General features: G+C 39.3%; 1 protein-coding gene and 1 pseudogene across 7 annotated transcripts in view; both read left to right on the top strand.

The window, feature by feature from the left end:
- The window catches only part of Nell1 (neural EGFL like 1), an 813,237-nt gene that overhangs the window by 543,753 nt on the left and 241,900 nt on the right, over nt 1-27,584 (top strand). The gene's annotated exons all lie outside the window — the stretch shown is intronic.
- On the top strand, nt 1,916-26,221 carry LOC147827964 (isocitrate dehydrogenase [NAD] subunit gamma, mitochondrial pseudogene; annotated as a pseudogene).

Genomic DNA, 27,584 nt, shown 5'->3' with positions numbered 1-27,584 from the left:
CCAGGAATCTGAGGTTTAGCTCAAATATGTGTCATCAGACATTTATAATGGGACATTATCACATCTAATAAATAGAGGTATATGAGATATTCTGGGATATTATTAAACATGAAAGTAACAAGAAGCCTATTGTCTATATCTTTTAAAATTACTCTAAAATACTATATTGCCTAAAAAAAGCATGCCTACTTTTTCTAAATTACCTGTCCAATAGTATTTGATATGTAGGGTCAAGTCTATCAAATTAAATACTTAGAGATTATTCACAAAATTTTTGAGCTAAGGGCCAGGGATTTAGCTTAGTGGTTCTGCCGCCTGCCTTGCAAAGATACGAGTTCGACCCCCAGTACCAGGAAAAAAAAGAACTGAGCTAAAATGAAGGGATGTGCTCCTTTGTTCCTCAAATACCGGAGAAATTTTTCTGAAAATTATCAGAGTATATTTACATCACCTTTATGGAAGTATATAGTTGAGTCTTAGAGCCAATCCCAAGTACATAAATCCATAAAGTATACAGTATTTACCATACTAACCATCCTTAGCCAATTGTTTATCACACAGAATTAGAGACATTTCCATCCCAATAACTTACTACCCCTATAGAGAGCAAGTGGTAACACTTGGCTGGGACAAAACAGCACCAGTTCCACTAGGTAGAGATACTTGGATGTGAATAATTAGGGAGAAAGGGAGTTGAAGCTACTACCAGGCATATTCGTTCTGATGGGTAAATCAAGGAGCCAAGGGAATCAACAATCAATCATAATATAGGAAAACGTTTGGCAATGGTACGAGAGAGGTTCAAGATGGTAGAATGGATAAGAATGAGGAGGATGTTGAAGTCAGAATTACCCAGTGAGGGCCAGGAATTTAGCTCAGTGGTTCCGCTGCCTGCATCGCAAGCAGAAGGACCCAAGTTCGATTCCCCAGTACAAAAAAAAAAAAAAAAGAATTACCCAGTGAACCAAGCAGAGTTTTGGCTTTGAAGAGATCTGTCTGTGGGTAGCTAAGTTGGACACATGTTGATAAAGTTCTGGGGCAAGTTCAAGGTTAAAGCTTCTGTATATAAGAAGTGCAAGAGTGAGAACATAATTGATTTGCAAGAGACAAAAGGGCTGTGTTTACCGAATGCACCTAGACATGCACAGAATTTAATGAACATGCATGGAAGTGCGAAGTTTTATGCCAGATGTTCACACACACAATTCCATTTGATTTTTATCAAATCCTCCAGACATATAGTTTTTTTGTGGATGAAACAGAAATGGCTTATTCACCACCTGTAATAACCACACAGTTAATAATGGCTCAGCTAAGGTCTCAACCCATGTCTGTCTGATTTCAAACTTGATCATTGGTATATAAGGCAGGGTCGGTAAAGTAAATGGACGTCTCTGGGTAACTTAATGTAGTGGTGGTAGGAAACATCTTATGTACAGACAACCAAGGCATGTCAGAGGGAGAAGGACCCTAGGGGGTCACCCCTCCTTTTTATAGGTTAAACCACTCTGAGCAAAAGGCATGCCTAAACCCTGTTAATAACATAACTGTGTTGAGAACTTAAGTGTCTAATTTTTGGATATACTACATAATATCTTCCCATAATATTTTTCATAACTACTTCTGTCTCTATTATATACATATATTATATATACTGCATATATACATATGTAATATAGTGTAACATACAGTACACTATATATACTATATATAATGGTGACAGTCTATATTCATATATGGATATAGAGTATACTATATTAGATATACATATTATTATATATAACATATACAATGTACTGTATTCCTGTAAAGTATGTATCTACTATATCTATAATATAGACTACATATACAGTATACTATATATACACATATATAATATACATCTGTAGGATATATTTGTATATCCATATATCTATATCTCCGTAAATTTACTTAGCAATTTTTTGTTTTCAAAATCATTTCCACCATGCTAAATTCCAGTTTTGCTGAAATAGCCCTTCAGGGAAATATTGTCTTCAACCATGTTTTACAGATGATGAAACTAAGATTAAGAAGGGGAAAAACAGGAACTTGATCAAGGTTGGACAACAAACACATTCTAGAGCTCATATCTAAATACAGATTCTTTGAATGCTGAATATATGCTTCTTCAAATGCATTGACCACAAAGACATGGATATAATACACAATCCATTAGTGATACTTTTGCGTATGAAAGGAGATATGTAGTGATTCCACTCATAGTTGCATATTGGACAGACTGAGGTAGGACGTGTGGTCATTCTTTCATTCACCCTACAGTTCTTGATCAACCAAGAATGCATCAGATATTCACAAAAAGGGAAGTTATGGGAAAACAACAATGTATCCTATGCTGTCGAAGCATTAAAAACTTGTGAGAACTCTTGACAAGCAAATAGAGGTGATTACAGTGTTGTTTGGAAATACAGTAATGGAGAATGGTAGAGTTCTTTGTGAACATGAGGAACATGAGGACCTCAACCTCTGTCTTAGTTTGGGAATAGAGGTAGGAAGGTTTGAACAAGCTATTGATAAGCTGATAACTAAAGGTGAATAAATATTAGAGACATAAATAAAGTCTAGGAAGGGAGGTGTGGGAACAAAGAGACATTCATGTAAAAGGAACAATGTACACCAGTTGCAGGAAGAGCATAGTATGTGTATGGGAATGCTCTCTCCATATGCCTGGTAATTCGATTATAAAAATTGCTCGAGAAATATAAGCTGCTGTTCTACCGTGAGAATTTATTTTCATAGCATTAGGCAATGAAAATAATAAATGCGTCTCTGTGAAGGTAGCATATGTTAATTGTAAGACTAATTATAAGACTAAATGGAACATTCATAGTGGCACCTGAAAAAAATGGAATGATGGAAAAAAGCCATTTCTTTTCTACCTGAGAAATTACATTATGGAAATTGTGGCATCAGAATGCATTAGTAGATGACTTAAACAATTCATTGCCCAGCAAACAAATGCATGAATTAAATTTCATGAGTAAGGTTAATATTGAAGTAATGTTTGTTCAGTTTATGAAAAATGCTAATAGGACTGGATGAAGACAGGATTATAGATGCAAAGGGAGCTTTGAAATTAGACAACAAGGGAGCAAGCGCATGCCTTAGAGAGCCGAGGTCTGTTGAATGGCCTAGAAACTCATCTGTGGCCACCATTTTAAACAGCCTTTAGCCAGGTTTGTCTTTGTTAAGGTCTTGTCTGTAAAAGTAGCAGACATGCTGGTGACCATGGATAGAAAGAGCAGTGAGCTGAAATGTCCAGTTGGTGAACTTCGCTTTTGCTTTGCAGTAGAGTCCTGCCATCCTTTCTTTTCACAGTACATTTCACAACCACTTCTGCAAGAGGCCAGCTGGGCTGAGACGGCCACGAGGGGTTTACAGCGCGGCGGTGGGCGGTGGGGTGCAGGGACATCTGAGAGCAGCTGAGCAAGCCCTACAGCCTTCAAATGCTCCCTGAATTGCTCTCCTGAAGCACATTCTTTCGACTTCCTCTGACTGGGAGGGGAGCAGAGGGAATAGAATGATCTGAAATGACAGACACGCTGGATTGCCCGAGCTAATGTACAGGGGAGAGCGCAGTCTCACGTTAAGAACAAAGGGACAGAGTGCCCCATGAACAGTCCTAGGACTTTTAATGGAGCCAAGCAAGAGATCTGGGCAGAGCTGTGCTGGAAGGTCGGTTGGAACTCTCACATCTCACCTCCTGAGGATGTCATGACCCCACCTTTATCTTCCTTGTCAGTGCAAGCTGCCGCCTCAGCTTTCCTGTTTGTGGATACCTGTGTTATTCAGACTCTGTTTCCCAGGAAAGTAACTGCCTTGTGCTTAGTGACTGAAAAACAGAGAAACTCTCCTTAGGAAATCCCCAGGATATATTGTAAGGCAAATAGGTTTTTCTGCTTGGATCATCTACTACGGAGCTAACAACTAAACTTAAAGTTTCTTAGCAAAATATCCCTTCTGAGCTAGCTTGGAGGGAGGACTGGAATGCAATTTTACATGATTACATCCAGGGAAACATCTGGGAGGGGACAGCTTCAGTAAAGCTGGGAAACAGGAAATGAAGATTCACTGTTAAGGATGTTGCTTCTTATGCATTGCGTAGTGATCGGTTTGAGTCCTCTCCCTTTCCTTTTCCTAGAAAAATCTGGGTGTTGTGTTTCCTGATTGAAGATTACACTCTTTCTGCTTCTACATTTGTTCACAGAAATGTCAAATTGTAAAATTTAACCAATTTCCTCTAAAAGGTTTTGTTAGTGCGCATCTGTGTGTTTGGATTCCTTTTTCATTATTTTCACTTTCACTTCAAAGGGTCGCACTTTCATGCTTTTGTATGCCGTGTATTTCTGCTTAGAATTTTCTCCAGGTGTTGACTTTGAAGAAAATTGCCTGCCTCCCTAAACAGTCAACTCAAACTTTACATTTTCATTGAGGACTTTCCCAGTTCCCTTAGCATTGAAACACTTCCAGTCTGTTCCACTTGCAAGCAGTTGTTGCCTTCATACTGACACTTGGGATATTTATCACATCTTCCCTTATGTAGCTGTCTCCTCCATGAGGCTGTGATTCCCTTAAAAGGCAGAGCTAATGTCTTTCTTACTCTTGTTGCTTTGTACAGTGTTTAGTACACAAGGAGCACTCTGTAAATGGATGTCCAGTGCTCCTGTTCATGCTTATGTCGCTTATTTTTCCAAGGTTCTTTCATTTCCTAACTATCTGACTTGTAATTTTTGCCTGTACCGAATAATCTTTACATAATTATTTCCTTCACTTTATATCCCCATGGTGTGTAATTTTTACCTCTACTGAACAGTTCATATAATTATATATATGCTCTTGCTGAGAACCAAAGATAGACACACAGATTGATGTGACTTCACCACAGTGCATAAAAGCTACATTTCCTGAATTTATTTCTTCATTGTGTATTTAATAGAACTGAAGAGCCACTGGTCTGAGTCTGAAGTTTGGGTGGACACAAGTCCCAATTGGTTGCCCTTAGAAACACCAATTAGGATCTATAAGGGGGACCTTCTAGAAGGTGGACCTGCTGTTGGACCTACCTGCATTGGCATTTTTTAAGACAATGAAACTCTTTGCTCCTAAGTTAGAATAGCTTGAAGTCATCACCATGCTTTGAACTCTTGGTCACCCTGAAGTACGTGTAAGATCTCAGTCTGACTCCCTGGAGTTAAATGGGCTGCGGGTGTCACATTGCCCTGCTCATAGTGTTAGGCTTGGGAACTGTCCTTAGCATAGTGCGGATCTGATTGTTCTTTATCTTTTTTTTTTTTTTGGTACCGGGAATCGAACTCAGGATCTGACGCTTTCAAGGCAGGCAGCAGTGGAACCACTGAGTTAAATTCCTGGCCCCAAGGGATTTGACTGCTCTTAACCAGGGACCACCATTCCTAAAGACTTTTGCTCAAGAGTGTGGGTAGAAACTTGGAGGCCAAGACCTGGTGTAGCAAAAGAATGGCAAGAAGCCAAATGAGTAGGCAGTGTAAGCCTATCCCAGTTTGGGTTTTCTCAGAAACAGAAAGAAGGATTTTGGTGCATTGGTTTTTATTCCCCAGTAGAGAAAATATTGGTAAGGAAACGGAAAGTGAGACAGGAATAGAAAGATCGCCAGAGTTGTACACGTTATTGGAGTGATGTGAGTTTCTGCAGTGGGCCTCTGTTCCAACAGGACCTCCATTCTGGCAGAGAAATTTGGGTGACTGTGTGGCAGGATTATCCCATCCAGCAAATGAGCCATTGGCAAGGGCTACTCTGAAGACAATTGTATTTCCTAGCACTTAGCCCTGCTGGCTGCCCCTCGGCCTCAGAGATGCAGGTACTGACAGTGGGAAGTCAGGCAGGCCTGTGTTGAAGTGCTAAGGTCCCTGGAGAAAGGAGGGAGGATGACAGTGTCTGCCCCCAGAAGACATTGGGGTAGATGCTTGGTGGTCCGCTGTGGCCCTAAGACACAGCACACTGGTGATTTATCATGAGACGCTGGGCTACTAAGTGAGCACTTCTGAGGGGATATTTTAGAGCCACTTTCATGGTCTTCAGTTCCTCACCCCCTTTGAGCATATGGAAAATTTAAGAGAGTGTAGTTAGGATTTTCTTGAGGAGGACTTAACTGGAGAAATCTGTCCTGTAAGTCTTTCCTCCTCATGTGGAAGTGCGCCTGCACCCTAACTCTCATGGGCCTGGAGTTGGACAGTGTGTCACGCAGACAGTGTGAAGTGTGTCCTCTGCAGTCTGGCGACAGAATGAACTGGAAGCTGAGTCTCTCTCGGGAAACCTGGAGAGCTGAAGTGACAAACTGGTGACCTGCTTCAGGAAAAAGTGGAGGGAAGATGCTACAGTAGGGGCGATGTGTTGCACACTCTGCAGAGCTGTCCAGGTGGCTGGGACAACAGGATGCAGCCTGGATGGGGGAGCATTGAGAGGGAAATGGGGGTGAGGCTCCAGGGACCCCCTGAAGGAGAGCTGTACCGTTTCCCCATGCTGGCTGGAAAGCTGCATCCACCACAGCTCACACTGCACATCTTCCTTCAGAATACCCGCCAGCCACTTCCGTTTGGGAATGGTCAGCCTTTTGTCCAGGTCAGGGCTTCCATTGATTTGGTGGAGCCCACCCACATTATGGAAGGCATCTGCTTTCCTCAGTCTACTGATTCACACACAGATCTCATGTAGAAATATTCTCACAGAGGCACCCAGGATATTTGAGCAGATCTATTTGGGTGCTTCTCTGCCTGTGAAGTTGACAAAAATGAACTATTGCACCGCACTCCATGTTTTTACCTCATGGTCAGTGTAGGAATTAAATGAGAAAGGTGTGATGCAGAAGCAGAGCCAACGTTCCTTCCTTTCTTTCTCCTTTTCTCCCTCCATCTCCCTCTTTCCTTCCCTCCTGCCCCCCTCCTTTCTTCTCTCCTCCTTCCCTCCCCAGCCTCTCTTCCCCTTCTTATTCCTTCCCCCAACTTTCTATGCATAGAAGATCAAATACACATATGCTACTCTGCTGTGAGTTGACGTTTTTTTTCTTAACAGACTACTGAATTCCCTAGTTAGATATTGCAAATGAAGAATTGGCTTTTCTCCGGGTGAGATGTGTGAAAATAAAATGCTTTTCTTCATTTTCATATGTACAAATTGATACTTTACTTACCTGCATGTGCTTTATGCAGGTTCAGAGCTGACATACAACCTTTCAAAATATTTTTATCGAGTGGTAGCAAAGTAGTCCACAGGTATTAGAAAAACTCCAAGACTATCTCCTCTGCTGAAATCAACAAACCTGGCACATTATATTTGCAATCTGGAAATAGTTGCTGATTCTTATCACATAATATGCTGGGCTCTCAGCCCCTGATGAGCACCATAAACCATATCTCCCAGTTTTTTTGTTTTTTTTTCCCAATGAACCACACCATTATTGTGTTCCTTTCACACCAGCTCATTGTGGACATGTTAACAAGGTAATAGGCAAGGGATAGTTTTATGTTTTTCTGCTGTTAATTACATTTGACAGGCAGTATTGCAGGCTGCTTCGGGAAACAGAAGGATTACTGTCCACAAGAAGGCTTCAGTAAGATGAGAATATCTTCACTAGCTGTCCCTTTGCACAGCCAAAGGAGCCGAAGCTGATGCAGCAGGTAATGTGGATGCTCAAACATGGCTTGTTAGCAGCTTGGAGAATCCTGGTGTGTTATATTTTTCACACACATTCTCCCATAGTCTTGAGACAAACCATAGGTAATGTCCCTGTGGCTGATCACATAAGTGTGCATATTCTCATCCTTCGATGTCCCACACCACACTGCCACTCAGTGAAGGATTGTTTGTCTTCTGGCTGTGAACCCAGCAGACTAATGAGTATGCATGCGAGGGCCTCATCTTCCCCAGAAAAATGATATTTTGTCTTGAGGGTTATTGACAATCCTGTCCATTTTTCTTGGCACACTTTTGGTGAATGAATTTTAACTTAGACCTGTATTTGCTCTAAAAATATTGAAAAATTAGTCACTATTCACAAAATATGAAGACCGATCCTAAAATACTTTCTTCTTCAGAAGAGAATTATAAATGTAGATTAATTCATTTTTCCTCTACAAGATGTATTAATATTTTCCATCAGTTTCTCAAATTATTAAGTGAGTGGAAGTTAGAATATCAAAAGCTGCAAATATTCTTTAAGTGAAGGCTGAATTTAAAAATCTTCTGTACTTATTGAATAGACACTAAAGGATTTTAGTAAGAAGTTGTTCAGTTATCATGGAGTCACATAAGAAAGAATTGTTAATTACAATATTGGTGTGCTCATTCTTAGACTTTTTAAGATTTGAATTTGGGTGAATGTATATACTTTGGGTTAAAGTAAAGTGAAATGATCTTTGCTTTTAATTTTATTTGTCTTATTATTTGGAGTGATCCAAACATTCTCAAATAGTGTATTTGCACTAGTACTAATGATCACACCAAATGCATTGCTCAAGGGCGTGTGTGTAATGCTCAGAGAACTTGATGAGGAAGATTCTGATCAAGTACTCATGTACTCATTTATCTAAGTGGTAACCGACGCAGAGAGAGAAGAAGCCATTTGAAGGTCTAATAGTGAAGGCGTCAGAATTATAACATAAATTTTCTGGTGGCTTTTCTTCCTTAAATCTCACTGCCTCAAAGGAAAAGTTCATTTACAAACAATAAAGAGTTAATTTGTAGTGCTATCAAATCTGTAGATGTATGTAGCTTTAAAAAACTAAATAGTCCAAGAAGGCTTTATAAAAAGATGATCTTTCCTCATTTCCTATCCCTGGAAGCAACCACTTTTAATTCTATTAACTGATCCTCTTGATGCTCTTCTTCCTGTCTCTAAAAAGCGTGTTCCTTGCTACTCCATTGTATTCCTCACATTTTTCACATTAACTTCCACCACAAGAGAAGACCATGTAACTTGTTGCTGAATCAATATTAATGAGCTTATGTTATGATGACTGTGTACATTCTATTACTAACTGAATTGTAGAATATACTGTACCTGATTTTCCTTATTGTATAGCTCTGTTCCTCTTGTTATTAATGATTATCTGGTTCACTCATCTTATTTCTTAGTTTACTAGGGATTTATCGTAATTTATTCCAATCTCTCACTTGTATAAATGCCCTCTACCACATTTAGACTTTCATGTACTTGAAAAAACATCCTCCCCACAGTTTGTTGATTTCTAGGCTCACTGCATAGGTCAGGTCCTGAGGACCTCTCCTCATGATTTGGGGGCATCCTTTTGCCTCTCCGTATGGTGGGAGCTCCAGGTTTTGTATTCTATGGTTACTCTTTTTGATTTACTGTTTTGGCTTGGTGGAACACATTCTTCATTAGTTACACTAGAGAAGGTACATGAGAGAAAATATTTCCAGATCTTGAAACTGTCATTAAATGAATTAGTATTTACAAATTGCATAGAATGCTATCTAGCACATGACATGCCAAATAAATTTTTAAAATACTTCAACCTTTGCTCTTGCCTGGTAATAGATATTTTATAGAATAGATATTTTAGTTCACAAATTATTCTTTCTTCAGGATTTTGAAGGCATTGTTGTGCTGTTTTCTAGTATGGAATTTGAGAAGTCCAATGCCTTTCTGGCATTTTAACCTTTGCTTTGAAATCTGTAATTTTAAATTTAAATTTAAAGATGATATGAGTGTAATTTTTTCATTGATTCTGATGGCATCCAGTGAGCCTTTTCAATCTAGATTTTCATAATTCTTCAGTCTATGAATGTTCTTGCATTATATCTTTGGTGATTTTTCTGTATTCTCTCTCCTTCTTTTCCCTCCCTTTCTGTTCCTCACTCTCGTGTTTTGCTGCTGGGCTTCTTAGCTCTCAACTTTTATTTTATATTTTGCATACATGTATCATCTTCATCGAATATCTGAAAATGTCATGGACTTCACCTTGCTGTCCTTTAACGGAGCTTTGAATTTCTGCTGTCCTCGTTTTACTACAACACTTTCTCTTTTTCTTCCTGCATTTTTTCATAGCATACTATTTTTATTTCACGACTATGGTATCCTTTCTTTCTTAGGGCATAATGATAATGAATAAAGTAATAATAAAAAGGAAATGTTCTCTTAATGGGGTTCTTCTAACTCCTTGACATGTGTCTGCTAATTTGCTTTGGCTTCTTTCTTTTATATTAAAAACCTCCCTCAAATGTTTAACTTATTTTTTGTTAACACCTAAAAGCTTGGCAATAATACACTAATCAAAACTGAGTGCAAATTAGGATGTGACTGTTGACCATGGAATCCAGTCTATGTCCTTCTCTTGGGAAACACCTGATTGTAAATATCTTTCAAGTATTTTAATTCTAATTTGTTGGGGTTTTTTTTTGGTACGGGGAATTAAACTCGGGTCCTTGTACTTGCAAGATGGGGCGGAACCACTGAGCTAAATCCCTGGCCCCTTGTTGGGTTTCTTTTTAGAAAATACTCTAACTGGTTGAGGCAACAGAAGCCCATATTCCAGGACTCTGAATGCTATATAAGCTTTCACTTATTTTTGTTTTATTCAATATGGAATCTCACTCAGATATGCCTGATTTTTCCAGTGCAGAACATGAATCTTGACTAGGTTGGTGTAGGGGTAGTCACCAGGCTGGAAAGAATGGGGAGTAGAACCCGGTGGTCTCCAGTTCTTAACCCACCTTTACCTGCATCCTTAAGCATGATGCAAATTGTTTCTTGGCTTCTTTAGTGGAGTGATTAGGATTTAGCTTTCTTTTTTGTGTATTTGAGAAGGCAGTCATCACTCCTTCATCTCCTTTCCATTCTCCAAAATTCTGTTAACTCCTCTATAACTCTAATGACCTTTTTAGGTTTACAATCATTAAAAAAATGGAAAAATCAAATGTAGCTGTATTGGGATTTCAAGAAGGAACAGATGCAAGCATGCTTTTTATCCAAATATCTTTACTGGAAATGTATTTGTAGATATTTTTAGTTCTTTTGTAGGCATGAAAGTTTACTGTGATGGTGGTGGTTGTGTGTGTGCATGTGTGCGCAAGTGTGTGTTATGCTTTCTTCCCTTCTCAGGGATGGGTGGGAAGGGGACACCGTGGAGACACATAAAGCACACAAGAAGAGCTCCAGTGTGATGTAAGGGAAGAGCACAAGCCTCAGCAGAAGAGGCCCGGACTGCATCTGCCTTATAGGGATTATGAATTTTGGAATTAGTGAAATTGAGACGTTTTGAGAAAGTCCATGGTATATGGTTGCCCAAGTTGGTATTGACCACTGGGAAATGTGCATGTGTGCACTGAACTAAAAATCTTAATGTTTCTCTGTTTTTTAAGTGCATGTTTTCCTTTTGTAAAGTGTTATCTTTCAGAGTCTTTTATTTTTACTTTGTAGACCTTTAATGTCTCTCTGTTGTCTGCAGGGTATCATGTGAATTCCTTAGTTTGCCATTCAAGGCCTTTTACTCTCTGACCTCAATTTACTTTGCCATTCGTCTGTCAGTATTTTCCTACATAAATCTTTCCTTTCAGCTAAACAGGAATGCTTAGTGTACCGCGCAGGCTTTTCAATTTGCCTTTCTTTTAGAAAGTCTCACCCCTCCTCTGCATTTAGTGCTCCTCTCTTTTCTTTACAGATTGGACCAAAACCCATTTTGTAGGCATCCTAACCCAGGTGGACTTCTGAGTCCTGACTGAGTCACACAGAGCCAGTTTACCCTCAGTGGATCGTGCCCATTTTGTCTAGATTTGTTCCATTAACCCTTCCTGAAACATAGGTGTTTTCTATTTGTTTTTCCTAGCATTCTTTTTTCCTGACATTAAAAGATCTATGTTTGTTTTCCTTCCTGACTACCTGCTGTGCATCTATTTTTATACTCTGCTGTCTCCTCCCTCTGGAATGTAAGTTACACGTGGAGTCCCGAAGCTTGAAAGGTTATCAGGGTCACACAATCAGCCAGCTGATGAACATGGAGCCCATGTTCTTGACCACGAATCCACATGGCCTCATGGAGTTTGGCAATGACTCCTTCGTCACTGTTTGTAATTTTACTTACTTCTCAACAGGGTTTGACAATGTCGACCACTCATTCCCTGATGGTGTCACTTGGCTTAGATTCTGTGACACCCTTTTCTCTGTTCTCCCAACCCTCGCTCATTTCTTTGTCATCTTCCTCTAACATTTCCTATACTGATGGCCCCAAGTTTGCCACCATCAGTTTCCCGTGCTTTCTCTATAGTCTTCTTCCTTGTGTACTATGTTTTGCCCTCAGCATGACATCTCAGTCTCACAATCAGGGATAACATCACTTAGTGTCAGAGCTACTTATTTACTCATGAGTTCTGTTATAAGAACTTGAGAATGACTTTTTAAATGAATTAAACTCACTCAAAGTTTCTATCAGGAGGAAGTCGTACTTGCTCATTTACATTTCTGTAGTGTATGCTGGTTTTTTGTGGCAAGGTGGCATTTCAGATATCTGGAAGTGAATTGATCATACTTTTTAGTCCATTCTATATTGTCTGAAAATATCCATGATCTGTGGTTATTGATATGTCATTAATAGTTATAGCGAATTTGAAATATGATAGCCTGTCAACTGTGGATTTATAAATGTATTTGTTTCTTTGACCTTACCTGTGGGTACATGTTTCATAAGAGAGATGAAGAAAACATGTGTGCATCTTTATCTTTCATAGAAATGAAAGTCAAAAGCAAAGTCATCATCTGAATGATATATGCAACAGTACTATTTATATGAACATCATGTAACTGTAAATACTATGTGATATATGTGATATCCATATCTATGTATCTACATTTTTTGTGGCACTGGGGATTGAACCAGAGCCTCATGCATGCTAGGCAAGGGCTCTACCAATGAGATAATTAAGTACATTTAATTAATCATTTGCTAATAAAAAGCCTTTGTGGATGTGACCTATAAAACATTCTGGGAGCTCTTTGATTTATTTGGCCAACTCCTTTTGTGAGTGATGTGTGTGTGTGTGTGTGTGTGTGTTTGTGTGTGTATGTGTGTTTGTGTGTTTGGTTTTCTTTACAATCTCAATATGATCCTGGAAGTGTGCCTCATATGAATGTCGCTCATCATCTACCACAGAAAGAGACAAGTTAAACATTTCTGCTCTAGGCTATTTTCTATACTTACATGTGTTTAACTCTTTCCCTTATTTGATGGCTCTTGAATCTACATCATCACCCATGATCCCTTTTGTGGAATTACAAACAAATTCGTGCAGTCACCCTCTGGACGTTATTATGTGGATGTCTTTCAGGCCTCCAAACACATGGCATATTTAAAACTTAACTCATTTTCAATCTCAGGTGTCACCCAATTCCCTTTACTTCAATTATTGTGCATTTCCATTGATTGTATACCATCATCTGGTCTGTTAAATGCATTAAGAATAATATTCATTGTCTCTAGATTGGTAGTCTAGTCCTTTTATCTACTAAATATCCCTGAAAGTGTTTACTTTTTTTCCTTTCTCACTATCTTCAGGCTAATGTGTAGTATTAGTGTAATATCCTGTTGGGATATTTCATAGCCCAGTGGCTCTCCAATTTTAGTACGCACCAAAACTATTAAAATGTAAATGGTGAGGTCCTGATTCCAGCAATTCTGATTCAGTAAGTCTAGGGATAGTCTCATAAAATTGAAGTATTAACCAGGTGTTTTTCTGAGAAAGTTTTCATTTCTCCTCTAAAAGAGAGAAAATATTCTGTAATACTCTGGTGATGGACACATGGCATACATTTGTTTAAATTTATGAAATGAACAATATTAAATTTGAGAGATGAAAATGAAAACATTGCTGAGACTCCACCTCACCCCAGAAAGAATGGCTGCTATCATGAAATCAACCAATAACAATGCCTGTGGGGTTGTGGGGGAAAAGGAACACTGCTCCACTGTAGGTAGGAGCATAAACTGGTGCAACCACTGTGGAAATCAGTATGAAGATACCTCAGAAAACTAGGATTAGAGGTCCCATTTGACCCAGCTATTCCCCTGCTGGGTATCTTCCCAAAAGAATGAAACAATCATACCACAGTGATATATGTGCACCCATGTTCATAGCAGCACAGTTTGTAATAGCTAAAACTTGGAAACAGCTCAGTTACCCATCAATTGGTGACGGGATAAAGAAAATTTTTTTTCATAAAATGGAGTATTAGCCTTAAAGAATGAGTAACTAGAGACATTTATAGCTAAATGAATGCACATTGAGATGATACTCTTAAGTGAAATAAATAGAACACACATGTGTAAATACTGAATAGTTTCCCTGGTGTGAAAAACTGAAAGTGTAAATGAGGATCAAAATGTATAATAGATAATGTGAAATAGGAATAAAAGTTCCAAAGGGAAAGGGGAAGTGGGAAGCATAGGGGAAAGAAGGGAAAGGAATAAATATGAGAAAATGAAAAAATGGAAACAAAGTCTTTGTAAATAGGGAGAGGTTGAGGGGTTGAAGGGAGGGCAGGAGAATGGGGAAAAAATAAGAACCAAGATACATCATGTAAAGTTACAAATTCCCAGTGATGAATGTCATCATTGTATACCTAAAATGTACCAATAAAATTAATGAATTAAAGAAAGTGAAAACTAATGTGAACTATGACCTCTGAGCAATAATAATGTGCCAGTGTTGATTCAGTTATAGCAAATGTTCAGTCTCCTGCAGGATTTTGTGGGGAAGTTTATGCTTACGTTGTGGCAGGCATATTGTCAATGTCTATGCCCTCCAGTCAGTTTTTCTGTGACTCTAAAACTACTCTCAAAATAAGGTGTATATTTTTAAAAACTTATTATACAAAGCTTAGCACATTTCATGTACCTAGTGAATAATCCAACTCTGAAATATTTGTACTTCTTACTGTAAAGCACATCACATATCCCATTCAGCTCTCTTTCTCACTACAGTAGAATGTCGGTTAAACATAGAATGCAAGAATGGAGAGAGAATTGTGACCTACACAAGAATTACAGATCAAGAATTCCACCAAAGGAAGCCAGTTCAATTCAAGAAGAGGAGCACATATTTTCACATGAGATTTTGAATAAATCTTAACTTAATAATCATGGCACTGAATATGCTGACAATAGCCAGTTGCTCTATGAAGGCAATTTTCCATCCTACCATTCTTGCCCATTCTTGGGAAATTTTACTTGGCCCTGTGATCCCATTGAGGAATGTGGGTTTTTATCACAGAATTCCTCCAGCAGACAAGCATGGTGGACGGCACACAGTGACTGATTCCTGGAGATGAACTTGGACCCGAACTTATGGTGCATGTCCAGACTGTGTTCCAACACGCGTGTGTGCCTGTAGACTTCCAGGAGGTGCGGGTGACCTCCACATCCTATGAGGGGGAGATTCGCAATGCCATTGCAGCAGTCCGTCGAAACTCTGTGGCTTTAAAGGGCAGCATCACAACCGACCGCACCCAGCCACCTTCTCACAATCCTGCAACAACATGCTGCGCACTCCACCAGATCTCTATGCCAAAGTTACCCATTTTAAAAATCTGCCAAATGTGCAAACCCGTCACCAGGGCATAGACATCTTGGTTATTCGGGAGAACACAGAGGGTGAGTACAGCAACCTAGAGCATGAAAGTGTAAAAGGAGTGATTGAGAACCTAAAGATCATTACAAAGGCCAAGTCACTGCGCATTGCTGAATATGCCTTCCAACTGGCCCAGAAGATGGGGCGCAAAAAAGTGACAGCTGTGCACAAGGCCAACATCATGAAGCTAGGAGACAGACTCTTTCTCCAGCGCTGTAAGGAGGTGGCGTCCCACTATCCTCACATCACCTTAGACAGCATGGTGGTGGACAGTGCTGGGATGCAGCCAGTGTCCTGGCCTCAACAGTTTGATGTCATGTTGATGCCCAATCTTTATGGCAACATTGTCACCAGTATCTGCACAGGCTTGGTTGGAGGATCAGGCCTTGTACCTGCAGCCAACTATGGCTTCTTATGGGCAGTGTTTGAGACGGCGTCAAGGCAGTTAAATAAGAATCCACATGATAGGAACAGGGCCAATCCTACTGCCATGCTGCTACCAAGGTGCATTATGCTGGATTACCTCAAACTCCACTCCTCTGCCACCAGAGTTCATACTGCAGTCTTGGCATCCTTAGGCAAGAAAAATATTCAAACACCAGACACTGGAGGTCAGGGTACCACAGTGGAAATAATTCAGTACGTCGTGGATCACCTCTGCATTGCCAATTAAACGTTCAGTGCCTTGGAAGCCATTATCACCCAAAGTCCTTTCTTTTCTGCTCCTTCCCCACATTCTCCTCCTCCTGGCTGAAGTGGGCTCCAGAATAAGCTGTCTTATCTGGTGCAGTCGATGGAGGGGAACCAAGACTGATTTTTTTCCCATTAAGTTGAAATGCAGTGGGGCTGGGGAGATAGCAGTGGGTAGAGCACTTGCTTAGCATGCACAAGGCCCTAGGTTCAATCCCCAGTACCACCACAACACACAAATTTTAAATGCCATAAACATTGCTTATTTAAATTAGCAGATCCAATTGCATTGTAAGTGAATAGAGGACATTCTTCTCTCTCTCTTTTTTTTTGTACTGGGGATCAAACTCAGGACCTTGCACTTTTGAGGCAGGTGCAGTGCCACTGAGTTACATCCCTGGCCCCCTTCCTCTCTTTTTAAATCCACAATTCTCACCTTCTATGATACAATACACTGACTAAATCAGAGCTGATTGTGGAGTGTGAGGGCTTTTCCAGAACCTGGCACATGGATTTCCAGGTGTTTAAAATCCTGCAGAGCAGCCCACAGACAAGTCTGGCTTTTCTCTAGAGGTTATTAATTGGTTAATTAGTATGATAAACCCTGCCTACAAAATATACATTCCAACTTTATTAATAAATAAGGTAATGCAAAGCTGAGCTATCACAGATTGCTTCTATTCCTCCTTTAGTATTCCATCCATAGTGTTGTTTAGGAGCTTTTCATTAGGAATTTTTCTGGTTCTTTTTCACACACAGAAATTCCTGGGCACTGTAGCTCTCCTGGCAGGGGAATCGTGAAGTTCTTTAGATTGGGCCCAGACACGTAGAGATCAAATCTCTTTATAGCCACCAGGCCACAATTTTTTTTGTATAAATTTATTTTTTGTATAAATGGAACAAAACTCATGCCCAGTGCCTCAGAGGCTTCTTATTGTTCACAATTTCAAAGAAAGAATGGGTGTGAAAACCAAAATGACCTCAGCTGATATGAACATTTACCATCATCTTACTATACAAAATTTACACTGCCTTTTAGGTCTTCATAGGGAAATAAAAATGATTTTATTACTTGGAATTTTTGTTATGCAAAAAATAAAAAATATAATGATTATAAGAATTTAACAGTAGTCTTATGAGGAGGAATGGCCAGCAGATAGAAGATTTAGAAAAGTAGTGAATTTTATGTTTTGGAAACCTGCTGTCTCACCTGTGATCTTTGGATATCACCACAGTTCCTGTATCAGAAGTTGAAGACATTTTTCTTGGACCATAAAAATTTCCTGTGGTCTCCACAAAATTCTAACTTAGTCTGATTATCTTGATTCCACCTACGCTAATTATATATGAAGTCAGGGCCAGGGTTTGGAAATCTAAAGGCTAGTTGGAGGGGGTTTAGTTTGAGGAGGAAATGACCAAATTCATTCCTATCTAGAAGTCTTTAAAGAAAAACATAAGGCAAGCAGGAAGGAATCAAAGATAAAATCATCATGACAGTCCCTCTGTTGGACAGCTAGCCGTTGGCCAGGAGGGACCTCACCAGCCTATGTGGCATCCACCTTGGGGTGATGAAGACCCGCTTGAGTGATGTGGTTTGGCGGATGGACAAGGTGTGGGCTGTAGCCTGAAGGCCCTGGCCTCAGGGTCACCCTCAACTCCACAACCTTGGCTCACACTGCCCGCTCTGTCACCCTTTCCCTCATGACTGGGGGAGTTTATTATGGCACAGCTGCAGCCTCTGTTTAACAATGGGAGTTCATGGTTCGTTTCAGCTGAAGTTTCCCTTTCTGGTACAGATGTCCCTTTACTGAATCTCACACCGCCCCCGTAAAAAAAGGAAAAAGATCTTGGATCAGGGTTCTGTATGGCTCCTCGTATTATGTAGTGGAATTTTCCACTTGCGTTGTTAGACTTTCCCATTTCGCTCTGAGCCATGTACCTTTTTTCTTGTCCTTCATAGTCCTTAGGAGAATGACTGGTGCATAAGGCTCAAGTAATATATGTTTGTTGATTTAATTAAAAAATAAATGCTATGGCTAATTCTGCCTCATTTTTTAAATATCTAAAATGACATGATAACTGATCTTACCTCACAGGGTTATTTGCAAGACTGGCATAATGCATGTAAGCTTACTAACATTGTGACTATAGCATGGTAAGTGCTTGGTGTATTTTTTGAATTACTGTAAAAAGCAGTGGTATGAGTCCATCTTGTGTATCTGTTCTTTGCAAGAGCAGTCATTTATTTCTGTCCACCTCTCCCCCTTGTAAGTGTGTGCCCCATCCATGGAGATGCAGTGGATAGGAGCCGCCAGAACTATCTTTTCAGGAACTAAATGCCAGCAAACAATATCACTTTATGGTGGATAATGATGAAAATGAGTACCAGTTATCTTTAAGAATGGCTAGTTTAGGTGCTGATGAAAAGAATTAATTGCATATTGTCTGAGCAGGCTCAGTGAATTATGAAGGCAGTCCCAATGCAGTGACAGTGGCGACTTTTAAAATGTTCCTACAGCTAACAGTTTGAGGGCTTTGAAATTGCATCCCTTGTGGTCTTCAGGTTGAAGTGTGTTTTAGGACTTTTGCCTGTCAGTGCACAGCACTTAGTAGCTGTGGAGGGAACTGCAGAGTCAGGAGAGGAAGAAGAGAAAGATTTAAAACTCTTCAGCTTATCTGCAGAGCAGTCTGCCCCAGGAGAGGTAACAGGTTCTACAGAGAGAAGTGGGACTTGTAGCAAATCAAGATGAAGAAGATGAGGAGGAAGATTTTGAGAAGAAGAAACTGAAGAAAAAGCCTCAGTGTAGAAATCTACAAGAGATAGTTAAGCCAGATGTAAAAGACTTAAAGCCATCAAGATGAAAAACTCAAGATCCTTCAAAAAAAAAAAAAAAAAAGGAAAAAACCTCCCCAAACAAGGACCTAATTCTATAGAAGACATTATAGTAAAACTGCAGGCAAGCAAAGATAAAGGTGGTTCTCTCTTCAAAGTGTAAGCCCTGTTTAAGGATTATGTGAAGAATTCCTTCCAGCTGCCTGACCAGGATGCTGCTACTCAGTATCTCTGGCATTGGATGAGGTCTCAGCTTGGGTGGAGCATGTGCCTAACATGTGTGAGACCCTGGCTCATTCATTCTCAGTGGAGGACTCCCCAAAAATGTCTAAACAGTTTGCTAGAATTTTCCATCTTATTTCAGTTATGCAACAGTTTAGATCTGGCTTTTTAGAATGTGGAATGACAGTTCCCCTGCCATGGTTGACAAATGTTGTCCAGGTTCCATGCTAAATATGTATTTTCTCTTTCTTTCTTTCTTTCTTTCTTTCTTTCACCAGGGATCAAACTCGGGAACTTGTGCTTGCAAGGCAGGCGCTGGAACCACTGAGGTTAATCCCCAGCCAAATATGTGTCTTCTAAAGTACCTGATAGGACAGTGATAGTAATGATCATGCATGGAAATGGTGGGAAAGCAAAAATATACATATGGAATAAATGCTGTGTTTTAATAAAAGAAGAAAATTTTAAATGAAATTGTTACATTAAGCATTATCTATATATATATATCATTCAAAAAGATAATCATAAAGAATGCTGGGTGAATTATATTTATTTATTACAGATTATTGGTTTATAACCAACTTTCTACTAGGGAGAAAAGTATCAAATTCATTAAGTGTCCTTATTCTCTCTCCTTTTTATTTCTTGAATCCAGCAACCTCTCTCTTTTCCCCAGTACCTCCTTTCTCATTAACTTCTCTCACATCAGAAACTTCCCAGTTTCTCTTACTGTAAGTATAGCCTGCTAACTTATGTCCTGCCTGTAGTTTAGGGGCCTTCAATCTATTTTCTGCAAGGTACCCAGCACGATATTTCTGAAAGTCAATAGAATCTTGTCACTTCCCTACTTAAAATCTCTCATTTAAGAGTTTCCCTTTTCCCTTTAGAGAAAGTGAGCTGAGCACACATGGTACTGTACAGTGCATTCCTTGGCAGTAGTGGTGGTAGAGTCGTTCATCACTAGAGAACCTAGTACAGTGAGGGGCCTTCACCTCTACTCAGAATATGAAAGGGAGGGAGGGACAGGGGAAGGAGAGTGGAAGTAAGTAAGGAAGGAAGAAAGAAGGAAGGAAAGAAGAAGGAAGGAAGAAGAAAGGAAATAGGGAAGGAAGGAAGGGAAGTTTGGAAGGAAGGAAGGAACGGTCAAAGAAGGGATCCTCTTAAAGGACTCCTTCACTTAGAGGATGAAGGGAAGAAGGGCTTACATTCACTGTTAGGAGTTTAGGAGTGGTAGAATTAAATCTCTAATCCAGTGATGGAGAACCTCGTAGAGACCTAGTGCTCAAATGGCAACCAGAGACCCACTTATTTATCACAAAGTGCCAACACTGCAATTAAACGCTAATGAGTTATGGCTTGTGATTCATCCCTTGGCGCTGCTACTCCTTTCTGGGCATGTGCATGGCCTCTGTGTATGCTGTTGTCTGACGCTCAGCTGCTGGGGTGATGCTGGGGTGACTTGGCTTCTGTGCCAACAGAGAGAGCTCTACAGGCCACTGCGACACATGTGCCACCGTTTTGCCAACCCTGGTCGAATTGTTTGCAAAAATGCTCCTGTCTTCTTTAAAGAATACTGAAGTCCCCAAAGCAATAAAACAGGTGGTTGACAGGCTGTCTGCATTTCCTGAAAAGATTCCTGTAGTCCATTTATCGTATAATTTCACCTGTGCCACCTCTATCAATTTACCTTGCTTTATTTATGGTTCTGGTGATGAAAGAATAGGAAACACAGTTGTCCGATTTTTTCCCTTTAATTCTTTCTCAGTAAAGCTGTTTTGGCTACAGCATTGTAAATCACTCAGTCACTCAAATGCCATAGCTGACATTCATTCCAGCTCTGCCACATAAGAGCTGTGTAGCACTCCATAAGTTGCTTAACTTCGCTGATGTCCAATTTTCTCATTTTTCAGGTAAATGTAAATGTCTCCCTTCATAGGATTATTTTAAACATTAGATAACATTGCTTTGTTTATTGCTGCATAACAAAGCAAAATTTACTGTTTTCAAACAAGTGATTAGTAGTCGTGAATTGGTAGATTAATTGGGCAGTTGTTACTGATCGGGGTGTTGAGATCACTGGAAGGTCCAAAATGGCTGCCTTCCTGTGGCTGGCGGGTCCAAAATGGCTGCGTTCATGGGGCTCGCGGGTGTAAGAATGGCTGTCCATGTGGAGACATATTTTTCCCTGTGTTGCCTTCTGAGGAGGCTGCTCTGGCCTTTTTGCAGCCTGACACTGGTTTCTAAGGAGCAGAGATCAATTGCGTAGCTCTCTTCCAACCTGGCCTTGTAAGTTGCTCATTTCCATTAGTACCAGATCTCATTGGTCAGATAGGCAGCAGAGGCCGAGCAGATTGGATGAGGAGAACACACACCGCTTCTCTACCGGCCAGTGAAACGTTGCATTGCAAAGGAGCCTGAGGAATAGGGAACAGCGTCGTGCCATTTGGGAAGCATGATCTCCCATCATAATAATATATTTAAAATTCTTTCCACAGTGCCTGCCCTATAGGAACCGTGTAGTCAGTGGCATATGTGATTGCTCTGAATGTTTTCCTCTTACATGTTATCTGCTTCATTATCTGCCGGTTCTGCTCCGTAATGTGTCTTAAATGTTGATCCCCCTCATTCCATCTCATTTCTTCTGTGCTTATACCTTCTCAAGGACTATTTAAAAGGTTGTTTAACCAGCTTCATATTGGACCTCCTTCATTTCATATTTTATCTTGAATTAATTATTCATCTTCTTGACATTAACCTTAATAAATCAGATAGTCTTTGAGGTTATGAAACACATTTAAACCAATGTTCTTGACCTTGTATTACCCAGTAAAGTGCTTGTATGGTTGGTATAATTTGGTAATTAAACATAATAAATTATAATAAAAATACTAGTAATAATATGATTTATATTGTTTAGTGTGTACCCTACATTGTTCTACATGCTTTCCATTTGTTAGGTTTTTAAAATTCTCAGCATTAACTCTATTAGATGATTATTATTGTAATCCTCATCTCATGGGAGAGAAAGCTGAGGGAAGTGATTCTAAGAAATTTGCCTGAGGTCTCACAGCTAACAGGAGAGGAATCTGGATGAGGTCACATTGAAGCCATTGGCTCCAGAAGCCAATGTTTAAATGCTCATGGGCATTTTCTGAAGCATGGGCATTTACACATTGTGAACTTCTCCTACTTTTATATGAAAGTTTACTAGGTTTCAGCCTTACATCAATGTTTGGATTCATGAAACTAAAGAAATGTCAAGAGAGCTAAGTTTTGCAGCATTGTACTACAGAAAGGCGAAGTGAGTTGCTTCAATCTCACAGCTAGGATATACTTAAGCCAGGATGAACATCCAAACTTTGATTCCAAGGAGCATAAGGATCCACACCTTCTGATTCCTGGTGATGTCTTCTTCTTACAGGGCTCCAGCTCTCTCCTAATGTAACTTAGAGGTAAATTGCTGATGTCTGATATGTACTGTGTGTCAGGTATTGTCCTGAATATGTATATTATATAATCTGATCTGCACATCAGCTCATTACATTGAGAAGAAGTACAGACAAGTTCAGTGGACTCTGTCAAGATCAATCACATAGTAAATATGGAGCCAGAATCAACCAGAATCAAAACCCAACTATTGGCCGTGTTTTTTCACTACTAAAGAAGCTGCTTCTCAGTTTTGGGGAATTACCTAGATAGCCCCGAATGAAAAGGTCAGAATACACAAATATGAGGCTGTGTGGTGTCTGAGTTAAGCATTAGGTATCGAAAAGAAATGACATTTCATAAATGGCAAGTTAAGTAGTCAGTTCATTCTTGTAAAGTCACAACAGACCAAAAAAGAGAAATCTTAGAACAGAAGTGATATGATATTTAATCAAATAATTGTTAAAATGATTATATGGAGTGAACATCAAAGAAACAATGAATTTTGGAATTAAGAGAAAGAGTTTGAAGAAATGTATACAGTTCTGGATCTTTCCAGAGGTAGCAAAAGTCTTGAGAATATTGCTAAAGGCTCACTTGGCATATGCATAATTTCTGCAGGAAGCTGATTACAGAGCGAGACATTTTTGAAGGGAGTTATTTGGTCTTTGGAGCTCCCTGACAACTTGCATATTGGAACTCAAAACGGCAAAGCACTTTTCACATCAAAATGAATTTGCTTATTCTGATGTGGAAGCCACATATACTGCACTTGTGATGGTGCCAAGAACTGCAAGGAAAAGAGAGAAAGTGTGGAGAAACAGCTTAGCTTCACAAAACCAATTAAAATGGAATGTCTTATTATCAACTTTGCAAATGCTGAAAAATCAACATGGTCTGAGTCAAAACCCAGTCTACTGCCGCAAACTCTAGTCTGGACTCAGCAGGCTGAGCATCTGGTTTGCTATAGTTAATGCCAAAAATTTTCACTCATGCAAAATGAGTGTAAATGAATGGATGTTGTCACGAAAGAGGGATCATTTCATATAGACCCCAATACAAAGGTAGTATTTTCCTCTTTTGAGAAAAAAAGAAACAGCTTAAATTCAAATCTTTATCATGTTCTCATCTTACTTGATCTCCGAGTTCTATAATTTTGAACAACAAGAAACTAGGGGAGGAAAAAATGATATTGGTATTCTGGCTTCATATTTTCATAGAAATTATCTGGAGAATAAATTTTAAAAAGAGAAAAAACACTGTCAACAATGAATTAGTAATTATTTGTGGGCATGTAACTTCATAGTTGCAAATATTGAGTGTCATAATTTAATTAGTTTGAGTGTGACGATTTTTCCACAGGGTATATGTATACCAAATCAGCAAGTTAAGCCTTAAGTATAGATAAATATAAATTATCAGTTATACCTCTATTGTGCTGGAAAATGCAAATGCTTAGATATGTTTAAAAAAACCTGAAAGGTCAGTTTTTGGTCACATTGTAGATATCACAGATACATATGCCAATTAGACAAGTATGGAAAAAAGTAGCCCTAATATGATGCAATTAGGTTCCTATGACTTTATTTGAAAAGGCAAGAAACACAGAATCAAATACTGCTTTATCTCAAACTGCTTAGATGAGATGATGATGGATTTGCAAACTTTAGAGAACTTGAAAAGTGATTCTAGATTGGGGAAGACCTTGAGGTTGATTCATGTGTGGTGATTAAATGAAGTTATTTAATGATCTCATTTTCTAAAAAGTAGTATTTCTAAATTATGTTATTTATCATAGTCTGTTAATAATACATATAATACTTTGCATAATAACTGAATCCACAAATCAAGTATAAACATACAAAGAATGATAAAAAAATACATGGGTTCAAGCCAGGGACTTAGCTCAGTGGTTTTGCCACCTGCTGCTCAGGGGCAAGGCCCTGAGTTCGATCCCCCATACCAAAAATATATATATACAGGTTCAGATTTTTGAAAATTTCACTAGAACACACATTGCCATGAAATCCCCTCAGAACACTTCTCCTACTTTGAACACACTTATTTCATCATTCTTAGCACATTCTGAAGCAGTTCTGGAGGGTTTTTTTTGTAAGTGTCATTATGAGGTGTGATCAAAAATCTGGTGAATTCTGCTCCCACGTGCCATCCAATGGAAAGCCAGGCTCATACAAATATTATGATGTGTCTTCATCCATCTTATTCACCAAATCATGTGACTGCTGCCTCTTCTTCAAAGTCAAAATAACTGTGAAAGGTAAAGGTTTTGAATTGATTTAGGACATCAAGGCAGCCATCACAGCAAAACTAGACACTAAAGAAAGCCAACTTCCACATTGCTTTATAAAGTGTCAAGAAGAACCAGATGAGTGTGTTCAAAAGAGGTGGGTATTTTGAGGTAGATTAATGGCAATGTGTCTTTTAATATAATTATTTTTCAGAATTTAAACATTCACCATATTTGTTGATCATACCTCGTAGCTATATAATCAAATCATTTCACAAAGGTATCTATCCATTAATACATTCCTCAATGTAGTGTATTTTACCTAGAATGATTTTCTTTTTTAGAAATTGTTATGGATAAAAAGGAATTGTTTTACCTATATTTGGAGTTGCCTCCTATTTAAGCATTTATATTATCTCCTAGGTAGAATATTATGTGGAAAAGGAAAGAAAGGAAAGTTATTTGTAGAAATCTGCAGGAGCAATATAAGAGTCAAGATTTCAAAATATATAGATAATATTATAAAAATAAATGTAAAGGAATTTTAAAAGAAGTTATATTTAACTATTTAAGGTTATGGCTAGAAACCCTATGGCGCTTCATCTACTTTCGATCTTTGAAATTCATAAGATGCAGTATTAGTTAAAATGTATGTGGTATACTGAAAAATTAGCTTTACACCTTCTTCCAAAACATATTGGGAAACCTGATTTATAAACAGCTTGTTTTCTCAGGCTAAGACTCTGGGATTGATCCTTTGCAAGTTTCTCAAGTTGTGATAGAATTAAGTTATTTTGGTCCCATTTTCATTCTTGCCACAGAAAGACCCTTGTTTATACAGTGACCTCCTCCATTGAATCTTTCTCTCATTTACTTGTTCTTCAATCCACTTTGTGCTTTATTGAGGACAGTACTTGCTTTCAGTCATGAACTGTCCCAAAAGGGAGGATGTACTTCTGCAAATCCACGTGTGTGCTTTCTTTCAGGAGGCCACAGAGCTGCGGGACTTGACAACAATTAGAAGATGAATAATAATGTGATAAGTATTGCAATAGAGGTAAAAGCAAGGTGCCAGGAGGCAACAGAGAAGGCAAAAGAAATCAGAGAAATCCATCCAGGAAGAAGCCTTAAAATTCATTTAGGAGAAAGAAGGAGAGGGGTAGGGAAGAGTATGGGAGGGAGGGAGGGAAAGGCATTCTGGATTAGCACCAAGACCCTGATGGTTGGAAGGGGCCGTGGTCTGCCATTACCTAATGTTAAAAATGTTGCCTTTTTCCTCCATCACTTCATGTTTAATACCCTATAATTATTGTTGAACCAGTTTTACTTACCCAACTTTAGGCATAAGTTGAGATTTTCAAGATTGAAGGTGAACATTTGACTCTGTTTTTCAGTGATAAACTCTACATTGATTCATTAACCTTATTAGACACCTCATCATGGCTCTAATTCTTGGGATTAGGAGGATTTCTTATCCTCTTTTAGCTACTTTGCAGCACAACTGTTGTCCCCTCAAAGCTTTTTACTTTTGCACATCTGTCTTCCAACGTCACTTTCTCCACAAGCACGTTTCATCATTTTGTTCTTTCCAGTACAACTCTTATTTCCTTCACCTCTTCTCAGAGGCCTCCTTGTGACTGGAACAGATCCCAGCTTCCCTGGCTTGGTGCTCAGATACCTTATCTCGTACCGTTTGGATCTCTACTTTCTTTTGGAAGTGGCTTTGGAATTTCACTTGAAATCTTGTGTTTTGCCCGCCTTCTTTTATTTCAGTGGCTTAAGCTGCTGATTGTCCCCAGACAGCACTGATAGAGCGTTTTCCTCCCAGGCGCTGGGGTGGTTGCAGCTACCATTTTTCCTTGGTGATTGCAGAGTGCGCATGCCTTCTGGGTCATGGGATGGCATTAGGAAATGGCCATAGCATTCACCAGGTGCCCAAGTTCAAGGACATAAGCAGCAGCAGGAACAGCATTTCCATAGAAAATGACCCTATTACCCTTCCTTCTGATATTTTCCTCTTCTTTACCCAGAAAGACGCCTTTCCCCAAAAGGATCATCAAACCCTTCATCTTCTAAACAGCAGCAGGAACAGCATTTCCATAGAAAATGACCCTATTACCCTTCCTTCTGATATTTTCCTCTTCTTTACCCAGAAAGACACCTTTCCCCAAAAGGATCATCAAACCCTTCATCTTCCTCTATGAGGCTGTTTCCTCTCTGTTTACAGAACTCCAAATATGAGCAGCTGAAGATATGAACATTGTGTGACCATGGTTATCGTTTTTATCCAGATTGGCAGATGCTTTTTAGTCTCCAGTGGGATTTCAGTGGAAAAGAGCTTAAAATGCACAGGAGGGGGAAAGCACTTCTCTCCCTGGATCCCTGTGGAGCTGATAACAGTCTATGGGAAGTCATCTATTTAAACAGAAATAAACATGCCTTGGGATGCCATGAGGCTGTTTTCAGCTTTATTAAGAAATCTGCATTTAATTTTTCCAGCATCTCCAGTCCTGT

The sequence above is a fragment of the Heterocephalus glaber genome, unplaced genomic scaffold (genome assembly GCF_053883595.1).
Source record: "Heterocephalus glaber isolate CG9 unplaced genomic scaffold, H.glaber_assembly_v1.0 deba00001428, whole genome shotgun sequence".
NCBI classification, from domain to species: domain Eukaryota; kingdom Metazoa; phylum Chordata; class Mammalia; order Rodentia; family Bathyergidae; genus Heterocephalus; species Heterocephalus glaber.
This window is presented reverse-complemented; position numbering and strand designations above follow the sequence as displayed.